Genomic DNA, 23,241 nt, shown 5'->3' on the forward strand with positions numbered 1-23,241 from the left:
CAACAGACATGTGGTTTATCTGTGGATTAGCCTGTGGTTCTCCCCTGCGGTTTGACACCTGTCATGGAGCAGGTGCCAAACCGCTGCAGAATCTGCACAAAGAAGTGACATGCTGTGTATTTAAAACTGCAGCAAATCTGCGTGGAAAATACTGAACTGTGGCCACTGCTTTTTGCATTGAGTTAAATGACACTTGATGATGAAGTGCCACACTTGCTAATTACTATTGTTTTTGCTTTAAAAGAATATCTTGTAAGAGAGGCTAAACATTTCTGTATAAATGTTATGGTCATTTGTGAAGTTCCTGTTTGTCTTAAGTTTTGTGAGGAGGTAGAATCACTGAATATTAACCATCGCATGCATAGAGAAGAATTGATGAAGAAGATGAAGTTTGCTGCCTATTTACTGATTGCAAAATTTCAAAAATCAGCTTATTTAAAGCTTTGTGCAGAATCTATAAGATGCCGTGACCCGGATTCGAACCGGGGTTGCTGCGGCCACAACGCAGAGTACTAACCACTATACGATCACGGCAACATTCTCGAGCCAGGTAGGAGTCGAACCTACAATCTTCTGATCCGTAGTCAGACGCGTTATCCATTGCGCCACTGGCCCTTACGTTGATGTTTTCTTTTTCATGCACCATCATGCTAAAGCAAAGTAAAACCTGCAATAGGCTGTCATCGCCACATAAGTCTTTCTTTTCTTGCCAATCCACTCAGAATCTGAAACAAAATATTTTTGTTCAATCTGAAATTCATGTTTTAGAATGAACAATTTCTATCTTCCTGCATTCATGTGCGATGTTTCAATTTTTCTCACATTTTTCGAGAAAGCAAATTCACTAGTTGGCAGATAGAAAAAGAAATCATGCAAAAGAAACAATTTACAAGTTATATGTAAAGTTTCCTTTTACCTAATATTACTATCTTGAGAGTAACCAGCAAAATCACTACTTGGCAGACAAAAGTTGTCAAAAGGAAAGAAAAATAATAAAGATGATGAATTTTATTGTAGATTAGTGATGATCGACCGCTGAAAAGAGTTGATCGATTGCGCTTAGAGTGGGTGATGAGAGTGTGAGAGCTAAGCACCACCTGCAAAGAGGGTGAGAAAGAAATAGCGAGGCTTGTTCGCCACCCTCGAAGATAGAGGTAGAGACTTGCACACCACCCTCGAAGAGGGTGAGAGAGAGTGCCAGAGTAAGACGATGAAGCACAACCTGTTAGGAGAGAGAGAGAGAGAGAGAGAGAGAGAGAGAGAGAGAGAGAGAGAGAGAGAGAGAGAGAGAGAGAGAGAGAGAGAGAGAGAGAGAGAGAGAGAGAGAGAGAGAGAGAGAGAGAGAGAGAGAGAGAGAGAGAGAGAGAGAGAGTTGAGCACCACCTGCACAGAGTGTGAGAAGGAAATTGTGAGACTTGTTCACCACCCTCAAAGATAGAGTTAGAGACTTGTGCACCACCCTTGAAGAGGGTGAGAGAGAGGGGGAGAGAAAGATGCCTGAGAGACACCTGTTACTCAGTCGACTAACTAGCATTGCTGAGTACACGAATGCATGATGAAGTGTCAAACTTGCTAATTACTGTTGGCAAGAGAGGCAGAGAAAGACGCTTAGGGTGTGTGCTCATGTTGCCAATTCTGCTGTGGAATTTTCCGCATGGATTTGTCTAAATCCACTTGTCAACATTGTCAACAGACATGTGGTTTATCTGTGGATTAGCCTGTGGTTCTCCCCTGCGGTTTGACACCTGTCATGGAGCAGGTGCCAAACCGCTGCAGAATCTGCACAAAGAAGTGACATGCTGTGTATTTAAAACTGCAGCAAATCTGCGTGGAAAATACTGAACTGTGGCCACTGCTTTTTGCATTGAGTTAAATGACACTTGATGATGAAGTGCCACACTTGCTAATTACTATTGTTTTTGCTTTAAAAGAATATCTTGTAAGAGAGGCTAAACATTTCTGTATAAATGTTATGGTCATTTGTGAAGTTCCTGTTTGTCTTAAGTTTTGTGAGGAGGTAGAATCACTGAATATTAACCATCGCATGCATAGAGAAGAATTGATGAAGAAGATGAAGTTTGCTGCCTATTTACTGATTGCAAAATTTCAAAAATCAGCTTATTTAAAGCTTTGTGCAGAATCTATAAGATGCCGTGACCCGGATTCGAACCGGGGTTGCTGCGGCCACAACGCAGAGTACTAACCACTATACGATCACGGCAACATTCTCGAGCCAGGTAGGAGTCGAACCTACAATCTTCTGATCCGTAGTCAGACGCATTATCCATTGCGCCACTGGCCCTTACGTTGATGTTTTCTTTTTCATGCACCATCATGCTAAAGCAAAGTAAAACCTGCAATAGGCTGTCATCGCCACATAAGTCTTTCTTTTCTTGCCAATCCACTCAGAATCTGAAACAAAATATTTTTGTTCAATCTGAAATTCATGTTTTAGAATGAACAATTTCTATCTTCCTGCATTCATGTGCGATGTTTCAATTTTTCTCACATTTTTCGAGAAAGCAAATTCACTAGTTGGCAGATAGAAAAAGAAATCATGCAAAAGAAACAATTTACAAGTTATATGTAAAGTTTCCTTTTACCTAATATTACTATCTTGAGAGTAACCAGCAAAATCACTACTTGGCAGACAAAAGTTGTCAAAAGGAAAGAAAAATAATAAAGATGATGAATTTTATTGTAGATTAGTGATGATCGACCGCTGAAAAGAGTCGATCGATTGCGCTTAGAGTGGGTGATGAGAGTGTGAGAGCTAAGCACCACCTGCAAAGAGGGTGAGAAAGAAATAGCGAGGCTTGTTCGCCACCCTCGAAGATAGAGGTAGAGACTTGCACACCACCCTCGAAGAGGGTGAGAGAGAGTGCCAGAGTAAGACGATGAAGCACAACCTGTTAGGAGAGAGAGAGAGAGAGAGAGAGAGTTGAGCACCACCTGCACAGAGTGTGAGAAGGAAATTGTGAGACTTGTTCACCACCCTCAAAGATAGAGTTAGAGACTTGTGCACCACCCTTGAAGAGGGTGAGAGAGAGGGGGAGAGAGAGATGCCTGAGAGACACCTGTTACTCAGTCGACTAACCAGCATTGCTGAGTACACTATACGATCACGGCAACATTCTCGAGCCAGGTAGGAGTCGAACCTACAATCTTCTGATCCGTAGTCAGACGCGTTATCCCTTGCGCCACTGGCCCTTACGTTGATGTTTTCTTTTTCATGCACCATCATGCTAAAGCAAAGTAAAACCTGCAATAGGCTGTCATCGCCACATAAGTCTTTCTTTTCTTGCCAATCCACTCAGAATCTGAAACAAAATATTTTTGTTCAATCTGAAATTCATGTTTTAGAATGAACAATTTCTATCTTCCTGCATTCATGTGCGATGTTTCAATTTTTCTCACATTTTTCGAGAAAGCAAATTCACTAGTTGGCAGATAGAAAAAGAAATCATGCAGAGAGTGCCAGAGTAAGACGAGAGAGAGAGTTGAGCACCACCTGCACAGAGGGTGAGAAGGAAATTGTGAGACTTGTTCACCACCCTCAAAGATAGAGTTAGAGACTTGTGCACCACCCTTGAAGAGGGTGAGAGAGGGGGAGAGAAAGATGCCTGAGAGACACCTGTTACTCAGTCGACTAACTAGCATTGCTGAGTACACGAATGCATGATGAAGTGTCAAACTTGCTAATTACTGTTGGCAAGAGAGTGTCAAACTTGCTAATTACTGTTGGCAAGAGAGGCAGAGAAAGACGCTTAGGGTGTGTGCTCATGTTGCCAATTCTGCTGTGGAATTTTCCGCATGGATTTGTCTAAATCCACTTGTCAACATTGTCAACAGACATGTGGTTTATCTGTGGATTAGCCTGTGGTTCTCCCCTGCGGTTTGACACCTGTCATGGAGCAGGTGCCAAACCGCTGCAGAATCTGCACAAAGAAGTGACATGCTGTGTATTTAAAACTGCAGCAAATCTGCGTGGAAAATACTGAACTGTGGCCACTGCTTTTTGCATTGAGTTAAATGACACTTGATGATGAAGTGCCACACTTGCTAATTACTATTGTTTTTGCTTTAAAAGAATATCTTGTAAGAGAGGCTAAACATTTCTGTATAAATGTTATGGTCATTTGTGAAGTTCCTGTTTGTCTTAAGTTTTGTGAGGAGGTAGAATCACTGAATATTAACCATCGCATGCATAGAGAAGAATTGATGAAGAAGATGAAGTTTGCTGCCTATTTACTGATTGCAAAATTTCAAAAATCAGCTTATTTAAAGCTTTGTGCAGAATCTATAAGATGCCGTGACCCGGATTCGAACCGGGGTTGCTGCGGCCACAACGCAGAGTACTAACCACTATACGATCACGGCAACATTCTCGAGCCAGGTAGGAGTCGAACCTACAATCTTCTGATCCGTAGTCAGACGCATTATCCATTGCGCCACTGGCCCTTACGTTGATGTTTTCTTTTTCATGCACCATCATGCTAAAGCAAAGTAAAACCTGCAATAGGCTGTCATCGCCACATAAGTCTTTCTTTTCTTGCCAATCCACTCAGAATCTGAAACAAAATATTTTTGTTCAATCTGAAATTCATGTTTTAGAATGAACAATTTCTATCTTCCTGCATTCATGTGCGATGTTTCAATTTTTCTCACATTTTTCGAGAAAGCAAATTCACTAGTTGGCAGATAGAAAAAGAAATCATGCAAAAGAAACAATTTACAAGTTATATGTAAAGTTTCCTTTTACCTAATATTACTATCTTGAGAGTAACCAGCAAAATCACTACTTGGCAGACAAAAGTTGTCAAAAGGAAAGAAAAATAATAAAGATGATGAATTTTATTGTAGATTAGTGATGATCGACCGCTGAAAAGAGTTGATCGATTGCGCTTAGAGTGGGTGATGAGAGTGTGAGAGCTAAGCACCACCTGCAAAGAGGGTGAGAAAGAAATAGCGAGGCTTGTTCGCCACCCTCGAAGATAGAGGTAGAGACTTGCACACCACCCTCGAAGAGGGTGAGAGAGAGTGCCAGAGTAAGACGATGAAGCACAACCTGTTAGGAGAGAGAGAGAGAGAGAGAGAGAGAGAGAGAGAGAGAGAGAGAGAGAGAGAGAGAGAGAGAGAGAGAGAGAGAGAGAGAGAGAGAGAGAGAGAGAGAGAGAGAGAGAGAGAGAGAGAGAGAGAGAGAGAGAGAGTTGAGCACCACCTGCACAGAGTGTGAGAAGGAAATTGTGAGACTTGTTCACCACCCTCAAAGATAGAGTTAGAGACTTGTGCACCACCCTTGAAGAGGGTGAGAGAGAGGGGGAGAGAGAGATGCCTGAGAGACACCTGTTACTCAGTCGACTAACCAGCATTGCTGAGTACACGAATGCATGATGAAGTGTCAAACTTGCTAATTACTGTTGGCAAGAGAGGCAGAGAAAGACGCTTAGGGTGTGTGCTCATGTTGCCAATTCTGCTGTGGAATTTTCCGCATGGATTTGTCTAAATCCACTTGTCAACATTGTCAACAGACATGTGGTTTATCTGTGGATTAGCCTGTGGTTCTCCCCTGCGGTTTGACACCTGTCATGGAGCAGGTGCCAAACCGCTGCAGAATCTGCACAAAGAAGTGACATGCTGTGTATTTAAAACTGCAGCAAATCTGCGTGGAAAATACTGAACTGTGGCCACTGCTTTTTGCATTGAGTTAAATGACACTTGATGATGAAGTGCCACACTTGCTAATTACTATTGTTTTTGCTTTAAAAGAATATCTTGTAAGAGAGGCTAAACATTTCTGTATAAATGTTATGGTCATTTGTGAAGTTCCTGTTTGTCTTAAGTTTTGTGAGGAGGTAGAATCACTGAATATTAACCATCGCATGCATAGAGAAGAATTGATGAAGAAGATGAAGTTTGCTGCCTATTTACTGATTGCAAAATTTCAAAAATCAGCTTATTTAAAGCTTTGTGCAGAATCTATAAGATGCCGTGACCCGGATTCGAACCGGGGTTGCTGCGGCCACAACGCAGAGTACTAACCACTATACGATCACGGCAACATTCTCGAGCCAGGTAGGAGTCGAACCTACAATCTTCTGATCCGTAGTCAGACGCGTTATCCATTGCGCCACTGGCCCTTACTTTGATGTTTTCTTTTTCATGCACCATCATGCTAAAGCAAAGTAAAACCTGCAATAGGCTGTCATCGCCACATAAGTCTTTCTTTTCTTGCCAATCCACTCAGAATCTGAAACAAAATATTTTTGTTCAATCTGAAATTCATGTTTTAGAATGAACAATTTCTATCTTCCTGCATTCATGTGCGATGTTTCAATTTTTCTCACATTTTTCGAGAAAGCAAATTCACTAGTTGGCAGATAGAAAAAGAAATCATGCAAAAGAAACAATTTACAAGTTATATGTAAAGTTTCCTTTTACCTAATATTACTATCTTGAGAGTAACCAGCAAAATCACTACTTGGCAGACAAAAGTTGTCAAAAGGAAAGAAAAATAATAAAGATGATGAATTTTATTGTAGATTAGTGATGATCGACCGCTGAAAAGAGTCGATCGATTGCGCTTAGAGTGGGTGATGAGAGTGTGAGAGCTAAGCACCACCTGCAAAGAGGGTGAGAAAGAAATAGCGAGGCTTGTTCGCCACCCTCGAAGATAGAGGTAGAGACTTGCACACCACCCTCGAAGAGGGTGAGAGAGAGTGCCAGAGTAAGACGATGAAGCACAACCTGTTAGGAGAGAGAGAGAGAGAGAGAGAGAGAGAGAGAGAGAGAGAGAGAGAGAGAGAGAGAGAGAGAGAGAGAGAGAGAGAGAGAGAGAGAGAGAGAGAGAGAGAGAGAGAGAGAGAGAGAGAGAGAGAGAGAGAGAGAGAGAGAGAGAGTTGAGCACCACCTGCACAGAGTGTGAGAAGGAAATTGTGAGACTTGTTCACCACCCTCAAAGATAGAGTTAGAGACTTGTGCACCACCCTTGAAGAGGGTGAGAGAGAGGGGGAGAGAAAGATGCCTGAGAGACACCTGTTACTCAGTCGACTAACTAGCATTGCTGAGTACACGAATGCATGATGAAGTGTCAAACTTGCTAATTACTGTTGGCAAGAGAGGCAGAGAAAGACGCTTAGGGTGTGTGCTCATGTTGCCAATTCTGCTGTGGAATTTTCCGCATGGATTTGTCTAAATCCACTTGTCAACATTGTCAACAGACATGTGGTTTATCTGTGGATTAGCCTGTGGTTCTCCCCTGCGGTTTGACACCTGTCATGGAGCAGGTGCCAAACCGCTGCAGAATCTGCACAAAGAAGTGACATGCTGTGTATTTAAAACTGCAGCAAATCTGCGTGGAAAATACTGAACTGTGGCCACTGCTTTTTGCATTGAGTTAAATGACACTTGATGATGAAGTGCCACACTTGCTAATTACTATTGTTTTTGCTTTAAAAGAATATCTTGTAAGAGAGGCTAAACATTTCTGTATAAATGTTATGGTCATTTGTGAAGTTCCTGTTTGTCTTAAGTTTTGTGAGGAGGTAGAATCACTGAATATTAACCATCGCATGCATAGAGAAGAATTGATGAAGAAGATGAAGTTTGCTGCCTATTTACTGATTGCAAAATTTCAAAAATCAGCTTATTTAAAGCTTTGTGCAGAATCTATAAAATGCCGTGACCCGGATTCGAAACGGGGTTGCTGCGGCCACAACGCAGAGTACTAACCACTATACGATCACGGCAACATTCTCGAGCCAGGTAGGAGTCAAACCTTCAATCTTCTGATCCGTAGTCAGACGCATTATCCGTTGCGCCACTGGCCCTTACGTTGATGTCTTCTTTTTCATGCACCATCATGCTAAAGCAAAGTAAAACCTGCAATAGGCTGTCATCGCCACATAAGTCTTTCTTTTCTTGCCAATCCACTCAGAATCTGAAACAAAATATTTTTGTTCAATCTGAAATTCATGTTTTAGAATGAACAATTTCTATCTTCCTGCATTCATGTGCGATGTTTCAATTTTTCTCACATTTTTCGAGAAAGCAAATTCACTAGTTGGCAGATAGAAAAAGAAATCATGCAAAAGAAACAATTTACAAGTTATATGTAAAGTTTCCTTTTACCTAATATTACTATCTTGAGAGTAACCAGCAAAATCACTACTTGGCAGACAAAAGTTGTCAAAAGGAAAGAAAAATAATAAAGATGATGAATTTTATTGTAGATTAGTGATGATCGACCGCTGAAAAGAGTTGATCGATTGCGCTTAGAGTGGGTGATGAGAGTGTGAGAGCTAAGCACCACCTGCAAAGAGGGTGAGAAAGAAATAGCGAGGCTTGTTCGCCACCCTCGAAGATAGAGGTAGAGACTTGCACACCACCCTCGAAGAGGGTGAGAGAGAGTGCCAGAGTAAGACGATGAAGAGAGAGAGAGATAGAGAGATAGAGAGATAGAGAGAGAGAGAGAGTTGAGCACCACCTGCACAGAGGGTGAGAAGGAAATTGTGAGACTTGTTCACCACCCTCAAAGATAGAGTTAGAGACTTGTGCACCACCCTTGAAGAGGGTGAGAGAGAGGGGGAGAGAAAGATGCCTGAGAGACACCTGTTACTCAGTCGACTAACTAGCATTGCTGAGTACACGAATGCATGATGAAGTGTCAAACTTGCTAATTACTGTTGGCAAGAGAGGGAGAGAAAGACGCTTAGGGTGTGTGCTCATGTTGCCAATTCTGCTGTGGAATTTTCCGCATGGATTTGTCTAAATCCACTTGTCAACATTGTCAACAGACATGTGGTTTATCTGTGGATTAGCCTGTGGTTCTCCCCTGCGGTTTGACACCTGTCATGGAGCAGGTGCCAAACCGCTGCAGAATCTGCACAAAGAAGTGACATGCTGTGTATTTAAAACTGCAGCAAATCTGCGTGGAAAATACAGAACTGTGGGCACTGTTTTTTGCATTGAGTTAAATGACACTTGATGATGAAGTGCCACACTTGCTAATTACTATTGTTTTTGCTTTAAAAGAATATCTTGTAAGAGAGGCTAAACATTTCTGTATAAATGTTATGGTCATTTCCTGTTTGTCTTAAGTTTTGTGAGGAGGTAGAATCACTGAATATTAACCATCGCATGCATAGAGAAGAAATGATGAAGAAGATGAAGTTTGCTGCCTATTTACTGATTGCAAAATTTCAAAAATCAGCTTATTTAAAGGTTTGTGCAGAATCTATAAGATACCGTGACCCGGTTTCGAACTAGGGTTGCTGCGGCCACAACGCAGAGTACTAACCACTATACGATCACGGCAACATTCTCCAGCCAGGTAGGAGTCGAACCTACAATCTTCTGATCCGTAGTCAGACGCGTTATCCATTGCACCACTGGCCCTTACGTTGATGTTTTCTTTTTCATGCACCATCATGCTAAAGCAAAGTAAAACCTGCAATAGGCTGTCATCGCCACATAAGTCTTTCTTTTCTTGCCAATCCACTCAGAATCTGAAACAAAATATTTTTGTTCAATCTGAAATTCATGTTTTAGAATGAACAATTTCTATCTTCCTGCATTCATGTGCGATGTTTCAATTTTTCTCACATTTTTCGAGAAAGCAAATTCACTAGTTGGCAGATAGAAAAAGAAATCATGCAAAAGAAACAATTTACAAGTTATATGTAAAGTTTCCTTTTACCTAATATTACTATCTTGAGAGTAACCAGCAAAATCACTACTTGGCAGACAAAAGTTGTCAAAAGGAAAGAAAAATAATAAAGGTGATGAATTTTATTGTAGATTAGTGATGATCGACCGCTGAAAAGAGTTGATCGATTGCGCTTAGAGTGGGTGATGAGAGTGTGAGAGCTAAGCACCACCTGCAAAGAGGGTGAGAAAGAAATAGCGAGGCTTGTTCGCCACCCTCGAAGATAGAGGTAGAGACTTGCACACCACCCTCGAAGAGGGTGAGAGAGAGTGCCAGAGTAAGACGATGAAGAGAGAGAGAGATAGAGAGATAGAGAGAGAGAGAGAGAGTTGAGCACCACCTGCACAGAGGGTGAGAAGGAAATTGTGAGACTTGTTCACCACCCTCAAAGATAGAGTTAGAGACTTGTGCACCACCCTTGAAGAGGGTGAGAGAGAGGGGGAGAGAAAGATGCCTGAGAGACACCTGTTACTCAGTCGACTAACTAGCATTGCTGAGTACACGAATGCATGATGAAGTGTCAAACTTGCTAATTACTGTTGGCAAGAGAGGGAGAGAAAGACGCTTAGGGTGTGTGCTCATGTTGCCAATTCTGCTGTGGAATTTTCCGCATGGATTTGTCTAAATCCACTTGTCAACATTGTCAACAGACATGTGGTTTATCTGTGGATTAGCCTGTGGTTCTCCCCTGCGGTTTGACACCTGTCATGGAGCAGGTGCCAAACCGCTGCAGAATCTGCACAAAGAAGTGACATGCTGTGTATTTAAAACTGCAGCAAATCTGCGTGGAAAATACAGAACTGTGGGCACTGTTTTTTGCATTGAGTTAAATGACACTTGATGATGAAGTGCCACACTTGCTAATTACTATTGTTTTTGCTTTAAAAGAATATCTTGTAAGAGAGGCTAAACATTTCTGTATAAATGTTATGGTCATTTCCTGTTTGTCTTAAGTTTTGTGAGGAGGTAGAATCACTGAATATTAACCATCGCATGCATAGAGAAGAATTGATGAAGAAGATGAAGTTTGCTGCCTATTTACTGATTGCAAAATTTCAAAAATCAGCTTATTTAAAGGTTTGTGCAGAATCTATAAGATAACGTGACCCGGTTTCGAACTAGGGTTGCTGCGGCCACAACGCAGAGAACTAACCACTATACGATCACGGCAACATTCTCCAGCCAGGTAGGAGTCGAACCTACAATCTTCTGATCCGTAGTCAGACGCGTTATCCATTGCACCACTGGCCCTTACGTTGATGTTTTCTTTTTCATGCACCATCATGCTAAAGCAAAGTAAAACCTGCAATAGGCTGTCATCGCCACATAAGTCTTTCTTTTCTTGCCAATCCACTCAGAATCTGAAACAAAATATTTTTGTTCAATCTGAAATTCATGTTTTAGAATGAACAATTTCTATCTTCCTGCATTCATGTGCGATGTTTCAATTTTTCTCACATTTTTCGAGAAAGCAAATTCACTAGTTGGCAGATAGAAAAAGAAATCATGCAAAAGAAACAATTTACAAGTTATATGTAAAGTTTCCTTTTACCTAATATTACTATCTTGAGAGTAACCAGCAAAATCACTACTTGGCAGACAAAAGTTGTCAAAAGGAAAGAAAAATAATAAAGGTGATGAATTTTATTGTAGATTAGTGATGATCGACCGCTGAAAAGAGTTGATCGATTGCGCTTAGAGTGGGTGATGAGAGTGTGAGAGCTAAGCACCACCTGCAAAGAGGGTGAGAAAGAAATAGCGAGGCTTGTTCGCCACCCTCGAAGATAGAGGTAGAGACTTGCACACCACCCTCGAAGAGGGTGAGAGAGAGTGCCAGAGTAAGACGATGAAGAGAGAGAGAGATAGAGAGAGAGAGAGATAGAGAGAGAGAGAGAGTTGAGCACCACCTGCACAGAGGGTGAGAAGGAAATTGTGAGACTTGTTCACCACCCTCAAAGATAGAGTTAGAGACTTGTGCACCACCCTTGAAGAGGGTGAGAGAGAGGGGGAGAGAAAGATGCCTGAGAGACACCTGTTACTCAGTCGACTAACTAGCATTGCTGAGTACACGAATGCATGATGAAGTGTCAAACTTGCTAATTACTGTTGGCAAGAGAGGGAGAGAAAGACGCTTAGGGTGTGTGCTCATGTTGCCAATTCTGCTGTGGAATTTTCCGCATGGATTTGTCTAAATCCACTTGTCAACATTATCAACAGACATGTGGTTTATCTGTGGATTAGCCTGTGGTTCTCCCCTGCGGTTTGACACCTGTCATGGAGCAGGTGCCAAACCGCTGCAGAATCTGCACAAAGAAGTGACATGCTGTGTATTTAAAACTGCAGCAAATCTGCGTGGAAAATACAGAACTGTGGGCACTGTTTTTTGCATTGAGTTAAATGACACTTGATGATGAAGTGCCACACTTGCTAATTACTATTGTTTTTGCTTTAAAAGAATATCTTGTAAGAGAGGCTAAACATTTCTGTATAAATGTTATGGTCATTTCCTGTTTGTCTTAAGTTTTGTGAGGAGGTAGAATCACTGAATATTAACCATCGCATGCATAGAGAAGAATTGATGAAGAAGATGAAGTTTGCTGCCTATTTACTGATTGCAAAATTTCAAAAATCAGCTTATTTAAAGGTTTGTGCAGAATCTATAAGATACCGTGAGCCGGTTTCGAACTAGGGTTGCTGCGGCCACAACGCAGAGTACTAACCACTATATGATCACGGCAACATTATCCAGCCAGGTAGGAGTCGAACCTACAATCTTCTGATCCGTAGTCAGACGCGTTATCCATTGCACCACTGGCCCTTATGTTGATGTTTTCTTTTTCATGCACCATCTTGCTAAAGCAAAGTAAAACCTGCAATAGGCTGTCATCGCCACATAAGTCTTTCTTTTCTTGCCAATCCACTCAGAATCTGAAACAAAATATTTTTGTTCAATCTGAAATTCATGTTTTAGAATGAACAATTTCTATCTTCCTGCATTCATGTGCGATGTTTCAATTTTTCTCACATTTTTCGAGAAAGCAAATTCACTAGTTGGCAGATAGAAAAAGAAATCATGCAAAAGAAACAATTTACAAGTTATATGTAAAGTTTCCTTTTACCTAATATTACTATCTTGAGAGTAACCAGCAAAATCACTACTTGGCAGACAAAGGTTGTCAAAAGGAAAGAAAAATAATAAAGGTGATGAATTTTATTGTAGATTAGTGATGATCGACCGCTGAAAAGAGTTGATCGATTGCTCTTAGAGTGGGTGAGAGCTAAGCACCACCTGCAAAGAGGGTGAGAAAGAAATAGCGAGGCTTGTTCGCCACCCTCTAAGATAGAGGTAGAGACTTGCACACCACCCTCGAAGAGGGTGAGAGAGAGTGCCAGAGTAAGACGATGAAGAGAGAGAGAGAGAGAGAAAGAGAGAGAGAGAGAGAGAGAGAGAGAGAGAGAGAGAGAGAGAGAGAGAGAGAGAGAGAGAGAGAGAGAGAGAGAGAGAGAGAGAGAGAGAGAGAGAGAGAGAGAGAGAGAGAGAGAGAGAGTTGAGCACCACCTGCACAGAGGGTGAGAAGGAAATTGTGAGACTTGTTCACCACCCTCAAAGATAGAGTTAGAGACTTGTGCACCACCCTTGAAGAGGGTGAGAGAGAGGGGGAGAGAAAGATGCCTGAGAGACACCTGTTACTCAGTCGACTAACTAGCATTGCTGAGTACACGAATGCATGATGAAGTGTCAAACTTGCTAATTACTGTTGGCAAGAGAGGCAGAGAAAGACGCTTAGGGTGTGTGCTCATGTTGCCAATTCTGCTGTGGAATTTTCCGCATGGATTTGTCTAAATCCACTTGTCAACATTGTCAACAGACATGTGGTTTATCTGTGGATTAGCCTGTGGTTCTCCCCTGCGGTTTGACACCTGTCATGGAGCAGGTGCCAAACCGCTGCAGAATCTGCACAAAGAAGTGACATGCTGTGTATTTAAAACTGCAGCAAATCTGCGTGGAAAATACTGAACTGTGGCCACTGCTTTTTGCATTGAGTTAAATGACACTTGATGATGAAGTGCCACACTTGCTAATTACTATTGTTTTTGCTTTAAAAGAATATCTTGTAAGAGAGGCTAAACATTTCTGTATAAATGTTATGGTCATTTGTGAAGTTCCTGTTTGTCTTAAGTTTTGTGAGGAGGTAGAATCACTGAATATTAACCATCGCATGCATAGAGAAGAATTGATGAAGAAGATGAAGTTTGCTGCCTATTTACTGATTGCAAAATTTCAAAAATCAGCTTATTTAAAGCTTTGTGCAGAATCTATAAGATGCCGTGACCCGGGGTTGCTGCGGCCACAACGCAGAGTACTAACCACTATACGATCACAGCAACATTCTCGAGCCAGGTAGGAGTCGAACCTACAATCTTCTGATCCGTAGTCAGACGCGTTATCCATTGCGCCACTGGCCCTTACGTTGATGTTTTCTTTTTCATGCACCATCATGCTAAAGCAAAGTAAAACCTGCAATAGGCTGTCATCGCCACATAAGTCTTTCTTTTCTTGCCAATCCACTCAGAATCTGAAACAAAATATTTTTGTTCAATCTGAAATTCATGTTTTAGAATGAACAATTTCTATCTTCCTGCATTCATGTGCGATGTTTCAATTTTTCTCACATTTTTCGAGAAAGCAAATTCACTAGTTGGCAGATAGAAAAAGAAATCATGCAAAAGAAACAATTTACAAGTTATATGTAAAGTTTCCTTTTACCTAATATTACTATCTTGAGAGTAACCAGCAAAATCACTACTTGGCCGACAAAAGTTGTCAAAAGGAAAGAAAAATAATAAAGATGATGAATTTTATTGTAGATTAGTGATGATCGACCGCTGAAAAGAGTTGATCGATTGCGCTTAGAGTGGGTGATGAGAGTGTGAGAGCTAAGCACCACCTGCAAAGAGGGTGAGAAAGAAATAGCGAGGCTTGTTCGCCACCCTCGAAGATAGAGGTAGAGACTTGCACACCACCCTCGAAGAGGGTGAGAGAGAGTGCCAGAGTAAGACGATGAAGCACAACCTGTTAGGAGAGAGAGAGAGAGAGAGAGAGAGAGAGAGAGAGAGAGAGAGAGAGAGAGAGAGAGAGAGAGAGAGAGAGAGAGAGAGAGAGAGAGAGAGAGAGAGAGAGAGAGAGAGAGAGAGAGAGAGAGAGTTGAGCACCACCTGCACAGAGTGTGAGAAGGAAATTGTGAGACTTGTTCACCACCCTCAAAGATAGAGTTAGAGACTTGTGCACCACCCTTGAAGAGGGTGAGAGAGAGGGGGAGAGAAAGATGCCTGAGAGACACCTGTTACTCAGTCGACTAACTAGCATTGCTGAGTACACGAATGCATGATGAAGTGTCAAACTTGCTAATTACTGTTGGCAAGAGAGGCAGAGAAAGACGCTTAGGGTGTGTGCTCATGTTGCCAATTCTGCTGTGGAATTTTCCGCATGGATTTGTCTAAATCCACTTGTCAACATTGTCAACAGACATGTGGTTTATCTGTGGATTAGCCTGTGGTTCTCCCCTGCGGTTTGACACCTGTCATGGAGCAGGTGCCAAACCGCTGCAGAATCTGCACAAAGAAGTGACATGCTGTGTATTTAAAACTGCAGCAAATCTGCGTGGAAAATACAGAACTGTGGGCACTGTTTTTTGCATTGAGTTAAATGACACTTGATGATGAAGTGCCACACTTGCTAATTACTATTGTTTTTGCTTTAAAAGAATATCTTGTAAGAGAGGCTAAACATTTCTGTATAAATGTTATGGTCATTTGTGAAGTTCCTGTTTGTCTTAAGTTTTGTGAGGAGGTAGAATCACTGAATATTAACCATCGCATGCATAGAGAAGAATTGATGAAGAAGATGAAGTTTGCTGCCTATTTACTGATTGCAAAATTTCAAAAATCAGCTTATTTAAAGCTTTGTGCAGAATCTATAAGATGCCGTGACTCGGATTCGAACCGGGGTTGCTGCGGCCACAACGCAGAGTACTAACCACTATACGATCACGGCAACATTCTCGAGCCAGGTAGGAGTCGAACCTACAATCTTCTGATCCGTAGTCAGACGCGTTATCCATTGCGCCACTGGCCCTTACGTTGATGTTTTCTTTTTCATGCACCATCATGCTAAAGCAAAGTAAAACCTGCAATAGGCTGTCATCGCCACATAAGTCTTTCTTTTCTTGCCAATCCACTCAGAATCTGAAACAAAATATTTTTGTTCAATCTGAAATTCATGTTTTAGAATGAACAATTTCTATCTTCCTGCATTCATGTGCGATGTTTCAATTTTTCTCACATTTTTCGAGAAAGCAAATTCACTAGTTGGCAGATAGAAAAAGAAATCATGCAAAAGAAACAATTTACAAGTTATATGTAAAGTTTCCTTTTACCTAATATTACTATCTTGAGAGTAACCAGCAAAATCACTACTTGGCAGACAAAAGTTGTCAAAAGGAAAGAAAAATAATAAAGATGATGAATTTTATTGTAGATTAGTGATGATCGACCGCTGAAAAGAGTTGATCGATTGCGCTTAGAGTGGGTGATGAGAGTGTGAGAGCTAAGCACCACCTGCAAAGAGGGTGAGAAAGAAATAGCGAGGCTTGTTCGCCACCCTCGAAGATAGAGGTAGAGACTTGCACACCACCCTCGAAGAGGGTGAGAGAGAGTGCCAGAGTAAGACGATGAAGCACAACCTGGAGAGAGAGAGAGAGAGAGAGAGAGAGAGAGAGAGAGAGAGAGAGAGAGAGAGAGAGAGAGAGAGAGAGAGAGAGAGAGAGAGAGAGAGAGAGAGAGAGAGAGAGAGAGAGAGAGAGAGAGAGAGAGAGTTGAGCACCACCTGCACAGAGGGTGAGAAGGAAATTGTGAGACTTGTTCACCACCCTCAAAGATAGAGTTAGAGACTTGTGCACCACCCTTGAAGAGGGTGAGAGAGAGGGGGAGAGAAAGATGCCTGAGAGACACCTGTTACTCAGTCGACTAACTAGCATTGCTGAGTACACGAATGCATGATGAAGTGTCAAACTTGCTAATTACTGTTGGCAAGAGAGGCAGAGAAAGACGCTTAGGGTGTGTGCTCATGTTGCCAATTCTGCTGTGGAATTTTCCGCATGGATTTGTCTAAATCCACTTGTCAACATTGTCAACAGACATGTGGTTTATCTGTGGATTAGCCTGTGGTTCTCCCCTGCGGTTTGACACCTGTCATGGAGCAGGTGCCAAACCGCTGCAGAATCTGCACAAAGAAGTGACATGCTGTGTATTTAAAACTGCAGCAAATCTGCGTGGAAAATACAGAACTGTGGCCACTGCTTTTTGCATTGAGTTAAATGACACTTGATGATGAAGTGCCACACTTGCTAATTACTATTGTTTTTGCTTTAAAAGAATATCTTTTAAAGAATATCTTGTAAGAGAGGCTAAACATTTCTGTATAAATGTTATGGTCATTTGTGAAGTTCCTGTTTGTCTTAAGTTTTGTGAGGAGGTAGAATCACTGAATATTAACCATCGCATGCATAGAGAAGAATTGATGAAGAAGATGAAGTTTGCTGCCTATTTACTGATTGCAAAATTTCAAAAATCAGCTTAGTTAAAGCTTTGTGCAGAATCTATAAGATGCCGTGACCCGGATTCGAACCGGGGTTGCTGCGGCCACAACGCAGAGTACTAACCACTATACGATCACGGCAACATTCTCGAGCCAGGTAGGAGTCGAACCTACAATCTTCTGATCCGTAGTCAGACGCGTTATCCATTGCGCCACTGGCCCTTACGTTGATGTTTTCTTTTTCATGCACCATCATGCTAAAGCAAAGTAAAACCTGCAATAGGCTGTCATCGCCACATAAGTCTTTCTTTTCTTGCCAATCCACTCAGAATCTGAAACAAAATATTTTTGTTCAATCTGAAATTCATGTTTTAGAATGAACAATTTCTATCTTCCTGCATTCATGTGCGATGTTTCAATTTTTCTCACATTTTTCGAGAAAGCAAATTCACTAGTTGGCAGATAGAAAAAGAAATCATGCAAAAGAAACAATTTACAAGTTATATGTAAAGTTTCCTTTTACCTAATATTACTATCTTGAGAGTAACCAGCAAAATCACTACTTGGCAGACAAAAGTTGTCAAAAGGAAAGAAAAATAATAAAGATGATGAATTTTATTGTAGATTAGTGATGATCGACCGCTGAAAAGAGTTGATCGATTGCGCTTAGAGTGGGTGATGAGAGTGTGAGAGCTAAGCACCACCTGCAAAGAGGGTGAGAAAGAAATAGCGAGGCTTGTTCGCCACCCTCGAAGATAGAGGTAGAGACTTGCACACCACCCTCGAAGAGGGTGAGAGAGAGTGCCAGAGTAAGACGATGAAGCACAACCTGTTAGGAGAGAGAGAGAGAGAGAGAGAGAGAGAGTTGAGCACCACCTGCACAGAGGGTGAGAAGGAAATTGTGAGACTTGTTCACCACCCTCAAAGATAGAGTTAGAGACTTGTGCACCACCCTTGAAGAGGGTGAGAGAGAGGGGGAGAGAAAGATGCCTGAGAGACACCTGTTACTCAGTCGACTAACTAGCATTGCTGAGTACACGAATGCATGATGAAGTGTCAAACTTGCTAATTACTGTTGGCAAGAGAGGCAGAGAAAGACGCTTAGGGTGTGTGCTCATGTTGCCAATTCTGCTGTGGAATTTTCCGCATGGATTTGTCTAAATTCACTTGTCAACATTGTCAACAGACATGTGGTTTATCTGTGGATTAGCCTGTGGTTCTCCCCTGCGGTTTGACACCTGTCATGGAGCAGGTGCCAAACCGCTGCAGAATCTGCACAAAGCAGTGACATGCTGTGTATTTAAAACTGCAGCAAATCTGCGTGGAAAATACAGAACTGTGGCCACTGCTTTTTGCATTGAGTTAAATGACACTTGATGATGAAGTGCCACACTTGCTAATTACTATTGTTTTTGCTTTAAAAGAATATCTTGTAAGAGAGGCTAAACATTTCTGTATAAATGTTATGGTCATTTGTGAAGTTCCTGTTTGTCTTAAGTTTTGTGAGGAGGTAGAATCACTGAATATTAACCATCGCATGCATAGAGAAGAATTGATGAAGAAGATGAAGTTTGCTGCCTATTTACTGATTGCAAAATTTCAAAAATCAGCTTATTTAAAGCTTTGTGCAGAATCTATAAGATGCCGTGACCCGGATTCGAACCGGGGTTGCTGCGGCCACAACGCAGAGTACTAACCACTATACGATCACGGCAACATTCTCGAGCCAGGTAGGAGTCGAACCTACAATCTTCTGATCCGTAGTCAGACGCGTTATCCATTGCGCCACTGGCCCTTACGTTGATGTTTTCTTTTTCATGCACCATCATGCTAAAGCAAAGTAAAACCTGCAATAGGCTGTCATCGCCACATAAGTCTTTCTTTTCTTGCCAATCCACTCAGAATCTGAAACAAAATATTTTTGTTCAATCTGAAATTCATGTTTTAGAATGAACAATTTCTATCTTCCTGCATTCATGTGCGATGTTTCAATTTTTCTCACATTTTTCGAGAAAGCAAATTCACTAGTTGGCAGATAGAAAAAGAAATCATGCAAAAGAAACAATTTACAAGTTATATGTAAAGTTTCCTTTTACCTAATATTACTATCTTGAGAGTAACCAGCAAAATCACTACTTGGCAGACAAAAGTTGTCAAAAGGAAAGAAAAATAATAAAGATGATGAATTTTATTGTAGATTAGTGATGATCGACCGCTGAAAAGAGTTGATCGATTGCGCTTAGAGTGGGTGATGAGAGTGTGAGAGCTAAGCACCACCTGCAAAGAGGGTGAGAAAGAAATAGCGAGGCTTGTTCGCCACCCTCGAAGATAGAGGTAGAGACTTGCACACCACCCTCGAAGAGGGTGAGAGAGAGTGCCAGAGTAAGACGATGAAGCACAACCTGTTGAGAGAGAGAGAGAGAGAGAGAGAGAGAGAGAGAGAGAGAGAGAGAGAGAGAGAGAGAGAGAGAGAGAGAGAGAGAGAGAGAGAGAGAGAGAGAGAGTTGAGCACCACCTGCACAGAGGGTGAGAAGGAAATTGTGAGACTTGTTCACCACCCTCAAAGATAGAGTTAGAGACTTGTGCACCACCCTTGAAGAGGGTGAGAGAGAGGGGGAGAGAAAGATGCCTGAGAGACACCTGTTACTCAGTCGACTAACTAGCATTGCTGAGTACACGAATGCATGATGAAGTGTCAAACTTGCTAATTACTGTTGGCAAGAGAGGCAGAGAAAGACGCTTAGGGTGTGTGCTCATGTTGCCAATTCTGCTGTGGAATTTTCCGCATGGATTTGTCTAAATCCACTTGTCAACATTGTCAACAGACATGTGGTTTATCTGTGGATTAGCCTGTGGTTCTCCCCTGCGGTTTGACACCTGTCATGGAGCAGGTGCCAAACCGCTGCAGAATCTGCACAAAGAAGTGACATGCTGTGTATTTAAAACTGCAGCAAATCTGCGTGGAAAATACAGAACTGTGGCCACTGCTTTTTGCATTGAGTTAAATGACACTTGATGATGAAGTGCCACACTTGCTAATTACTATTGTTTTTGCTTTAAAAGAATATCTTTTAAAGAATATCTTGTAAGAGAGGCTAAACATTTCTGTATAAATGTTATGGTCATTTGTGAAGTTCCTGTTTGTCTTAAGTTTTGTGAGGAGGTAGAATCACTGAATATTAACCATCGCATGCATAGAGAAGAATTGATGAAGAAGATGAAGTTTGCTGCCTATTTACTGATTGCAAAATTTCAAAAATCAGCTTATTTAAAGCTTTGTGCAGAATCTATAAGATGCCGTGACCCGGATTCGAACCGGGGTTGCTGCGGCCACAACGCAGAGTACTAACCACTATACGATCACGGCAACATTCTCGAGCCAGGTAGGAGTCGAACCTACAATCTTCTGATCCGTAGTCAGACGTGTTATCCATTGCGCCACTGGCCCTTACGTTGATGTTTTCTTTTTCATGCACCATCATGCTAAAGCAAAGTAAAACCTGCAATAGGCTGTCATCGCCACATAAGTCTTTCTTTTCTTGCCAATCCACTCAGAATCTGAAACAAAATATTTTTGTTCAATCTGAAATTCATGTTTTAGAATGAACAATTTCTATCTTCCTGCATTCATGTGCGATGTTTCAATTTTTCTCACATTTTTCGAGAAAGCAAATTCACTAGTTGGCAGATAGAAAAAGAAATCATGCAAAAGAAACAATTTACAAGTTATATGTAAAGTTTCCTTTTACCTAATATTACTATCTTGAGAGTAACCAGCAAAATCACTACTTGGCAGACAAAAGTTGTCAAAAGGAAAGAAAAATAATAAAGATGATGAATTTTATTGTAGATTAGTGATGATCGACCGCTGAAAAGAGTTGATCGATTGCGCTTAGAGTGGGTGATGAGAGTGTGAGAGCTAAGCACCACCTGCAAAGAGGGTGAGAAAGAAATAGCGAGGCTTGTTCGCCACCCTCGAAGATAGAGGTAGAGACTTGCACACCACCCTCGAAGAGGGTGAGAGAGAGTGCCAGAGTAAGACGATGAAGCACAACCTGTTAGGAGAGAGAGAGAGAGAGAGAGAGAGAGAGTTGAGCACCACCTGCACAGAGGGTGAGAAGGAAATTGTGAGACTTGTTCACCACCCTCAAAGATAGAGTTAGAGACTTGTGCACCACCCTTGAAGAGGGTGAGAGAGAGGGGGAGAGAAAGATGCCTGAGAGACACCTGTTACTCAGTCGACTAACTAGCATTGCTGAGTACACGAATGCATGATGAAGTGTCAAACTTGCTAATTACTGTTGGCAAGAGAGGCAGAGAAAGACGCTTAGGGTGTGTGCTCATGTTGCCAATTCTGCTGTGGAATTTTCCGCATGGATTTGTCTAAATCCACTTGTCAACATTGTCAACAGACATGTGGTTTATCTGTGGATTAGCCTGTGGTTCTCCCCTGCGGTTTGACACCTGTCATGGAGCAGGTGCCAAACCGCTGCAGAATCTGCACAAAGAAGTGACATGCTGTGTATTTAAAACTGCAGCAAATCTGCGTGGAAAATACAGAACTGTGGCCACTGCTTTTTGCATTGAGTTAAATGACACTTGATGATGAAGTGCCACACTTGCTAATTACTATTGTTTTTGCTTTAAAAGAATATCTTGTAAGAGAGGCTAAACATTTCTGTATAAATGTTATGGTCATTTGTGAAGTTCCTGTTTGTCTTAAGTTTTGTGAGGAGGTAGAATCACTGAATATTAACCATCGCATGCATAGAGAAGAATTGATGAAGAAGATGAAGTTTGCTGCCTATTTACTGATTGCAAAATTTCAAAAATCAGCTTATTTAAAGCTTTGTGCAGAATCTATAAGATGCCGTGACCCGGATTCGAACCGGGGTTGCTGCGGCCACAACGCAGAGTACTAACCACTATACGATCACGGCAACATTCTCGAGCCAGGTAGGAGTCGAACCTACAATCTTCTGATCCGTAGTCAGACGCGTTATCCATTGCGCCACTGGCCCTTACGTTGATGTTTTCTTTTTCATGCACCATCATGCTAAAGCAAAGTAAAACCTGCAATAGGCTGTCATCGCCACATAAGTCTTTCTTTTCTTGCCAATCCACTCAGAATCTGAAACAAAATATTTTTGTTCAATCTGAAATTCATGTTTTAGAATGAACAATTTCTATCTTCCTGCATTCATGTGCGATGTTTCAATTTTTCTCACATTTTTCGAGAAAGCAAATTCACTAGTTGGCAGATAGAAAAAGAAATCATGCAAAAGAAACAATTTACAAGTTATATGTAAAGTTTCCTTTTACCTAATATTACTATCTTGAGAGTAACCAGCAAAATCACTACTTGGCAGACAAAAGTTGTCAAAAGGAAAGAAAAATAATAAAGATGATGAATTTTATTGTAGATTAGTGATGATCGACCGCTGAAAAGAGTTGATCGATTGCGCTTAGAGTGGGTGATGAGAGTGTGAGAGCTAAGCACCACCTGCAAAGAGGGTGAGAAAGAAATAGCGAGGCTTGTTCGCCACCCTCGAAGATAGAGGTAGAGACTTGCACACCACCCTCGAAGAGGGTGAGAGAGAGTGCCAGAGTAAGACGATGAAGCACAACCTGGAGAGAGAGAGAGAGAGAGAGAGAGAGAGAGAGAGAGAGAGAGAGAGAGAGAGAGAGAGAGAGAGAGAGAGAGAGAGAGAGAGAGAGAGAGAGAGAGAGAGAGAGAGAGAGAGAGAGAGAGAGAGAGAGAGAGAGAGAGAGAGAGAGAGAGAGAGAGAGTTGAGCACCACCTGCACAGAGGGTGAGAAGGAAATTGTGAGACTTGTTCACCACCCTCAAAGATAGAGTTAGAGACTTGTGCACCACCCTTGAAGAGGGTGAGAGAGAGGGGGAGAGAAAGATGCCTGAGAGACACCTGTTACTCAGT

The 23,241-nt window shown here is 41.7% G+C and overlaps 19 non-coding genes across 19 annotated transcripts; all 19 read right to left on the reverse strand.

Moving 5' to 3' along the window:
* Positions 1-462: 462 nt before the first annotated feature.
* TRNAH-GUG (transfer RNA histidin (anticodon GUG)) lies at positions 463-534 on the reverse strand. The gene has a single exon. It is a non-coding gene; the product is annotated as a tRNA-His (tRNA).
* Positions 535-542: 8 nt separating this feature from the next.
* On the reverse strand, positions 543-615 carry TRNAR-ACG (transfer RNA arginine (anticodon ACG)). The gene has a single exon. It is a non-coding gene; the product is annotated as a tRNA-Arg (tRNA).
* A 1,534-nt stretch (positions 616-2,149) lies between these two features.
* Positions 2,150-2,221, reverse strand: TRNAH-GUG (transfer RNA histidin (anticodon GUG)). Its single transcript has one exon. It is a non-coding gene; the product is annotated as a tRNA-His (tRNA).
* An 8-nt stretch (positions 2,222-2,229) lies between these two features.
* TRNAR-ACG (transfer RNA arginine (anticodon ACG)) lies at positions 2,230-2,302 on the reverse strand. The gene has a single exon. It is a non-coding gene; the product is annotated as a tRNA-Arg (tRNA).
* An 835-nt stretch (positions 2,303-3,137) lies between these two features.
* TRNAR-ACG (transfer RNA arginine (anticodon ACG)) lies at positions 3,138-3,210 on the reverse strand. Its single transcript has one exon. It is a non-coding gene; the product is annotated as a tRNA-Arg (tRNA).
* Positions 3,211-4,308: 1,098 nt separating this feature from the next.
* On the reverse strand, positions 4,309-4,380 carry TRNAH-GUG (transfer RNA histidin (anticodon GUG)). Its single transcript has one exon. It is a non-coding gene; the product is annotated as a tRNA-His (tRNA).
* An 8-nt stretch (positions 4,381-4,388) lies between these two features.
* On the reverse strand, positions 4,389-4,461 carry TRNAR-ACG (transfer RNA arginine (anticodon ACG)). The gene has a single exon. It is a non-coding gene; the product is annotated as a tRNA-Arg (tRNA).
* Positions 4,462-5,987: 1,526 nt separating this feature from the next.
* Positions 5,988-6,059, reverse strand: TRNAH-GUG (transfer RNA histidin (anticodon GUG)). The gene has a single exon. It is a non-coding gene; the product is annotated as a tRNA-His (tRNA).
* Positions 6,060-6,067: 8 nt separating this feature from the next.
* TRNAR-ACG (transfer RNA arginine (anticodon ACG)) lies at positions 6,068-6,140 on the reverse strand. The gene has a single exon. It is a non-coding gene; the product is annotated as a tRNA-Arg (tRNA).
* Positions 6,141-14,100: 7,960 nt separating this feature from the next.
* On the reverse strand, positions 14,101-14,173 carry TRNAR-ACG (transfer RNA arginine (anticodon ACG)). Its single transcript has one exon. It is a non-coding gene; the product is annotated as a tRNA-Arg (tRNA).
* Positions 14,174-15,769: 1,596 nt separating this feature from the next.
* Positions 15,770-15,842, reverse strand: TRNAR-ACG (transfer RNA arginine (anticodon ACG)). Its single transcript has one exon. It is a non-coding gene; the product is annotated as a tRNA-Arg (tRNA).
* Positions 15,843-17,372: 1,530 nt separating this feature from the next.
* Positions 17,373-17,444, reverse strand: TRNAH-GUG (transfer RNA histidin (anticodon GUG)). Its single transcript has one exon. It is a non-coding gene; the product is annotated as a tRNA-His (tRNA).
* Positions 17,445-17,452: 8 nt separating this feature from the next.
* TRNAR-ACG (transfer RNA arginine (anticodon ACG)) lies at positions 17,453-17,525 on the reverse strand. The gene has a single exon. It is a non-coding gene; the product is annotated as a tRNA-Arg (tRNA).
* Positions 17,526-18,945: 1,420 nt separating this feature from the next.
* On the reverse strand, positions 18,946-19,017 carry TRNAH-GUG (transfer RNA histidin (anticodon GUG)). The gene has a single exon. It is a non-coding gene; the product is annotated as a tRNA-His (tRNA).
* An 8-nt stretch (positions 19,018-19,025) lies between these two features.
* TRNAR-ACG (transfer RNA arginine (anticodon ACG)) lies at positions 19,026-19,098 on the reverse strand. The gene has a single exon. It is a non-coding gene; the product is annotated as a tRNA-Arg (tRNA).
* A 1,500-nt stretch (positions 19,099-20,598) lies between these two features.
* On the reverse strand, positions 20,599-20,670 carry TRNAH-GUG (transfer RNA histidin (anticodon GUG)). Its single transcript has one exon. It is a non-coding gene; the product is annotated as a tRNA-His (tRNA).
* An 8-nt stretch (positions 20,671-20,678) lies between these two features.
* On the reverse strand, positions 20,679-20,751 carry TRNAR-ACG (transfer RNA arginine (anticodon ACG)). Its single transcript has one exon. It is a non-coding gene; the product is annotated as a tRNA-Arg (tRNA).
* Positions 20,752-22,171: 1,420 nt separating this feature from the next.
* TRNAH-GUG (transfer RNA histidin (anticodon GUG)) lies at positions 22,172-22,243 on the reverse strand. Its single transcript has one exon. It is a non-coding gene; the product is annotated as a tRNA-His (tRNA).
* An 8-nt stretch (positions 22,244-22,251) lies between these two features.
* On the reverse strand, positions 22,252-22,324 carry TRNAR-ACG (transfer RNA arginine (anticodon ACG)). Its single transcript has one exon. It is a non-coding gene; the product is annotated as a tRNA-Arg (tRNA).
* Between the last annotated feature and the right edge of the window lie 917 nt (positions 22,325-23,241).

Source organism: Dendrobates tinctorius, unplaced genomic scaffold, assembly GCF_039654945.1.
Source record: "Dendrobates tinctorius isolate UK_male_01 unplaced genomic scaffold, ASM3965494v1 ptg000616l, whole genome shotgun sequence".
Lineage (NCBI taxonomy): Eukaryota > Metazoa > Chordata > Amphibia > Anura > Dendrobatidae > Dendrobates > Dendrobates tinctorius.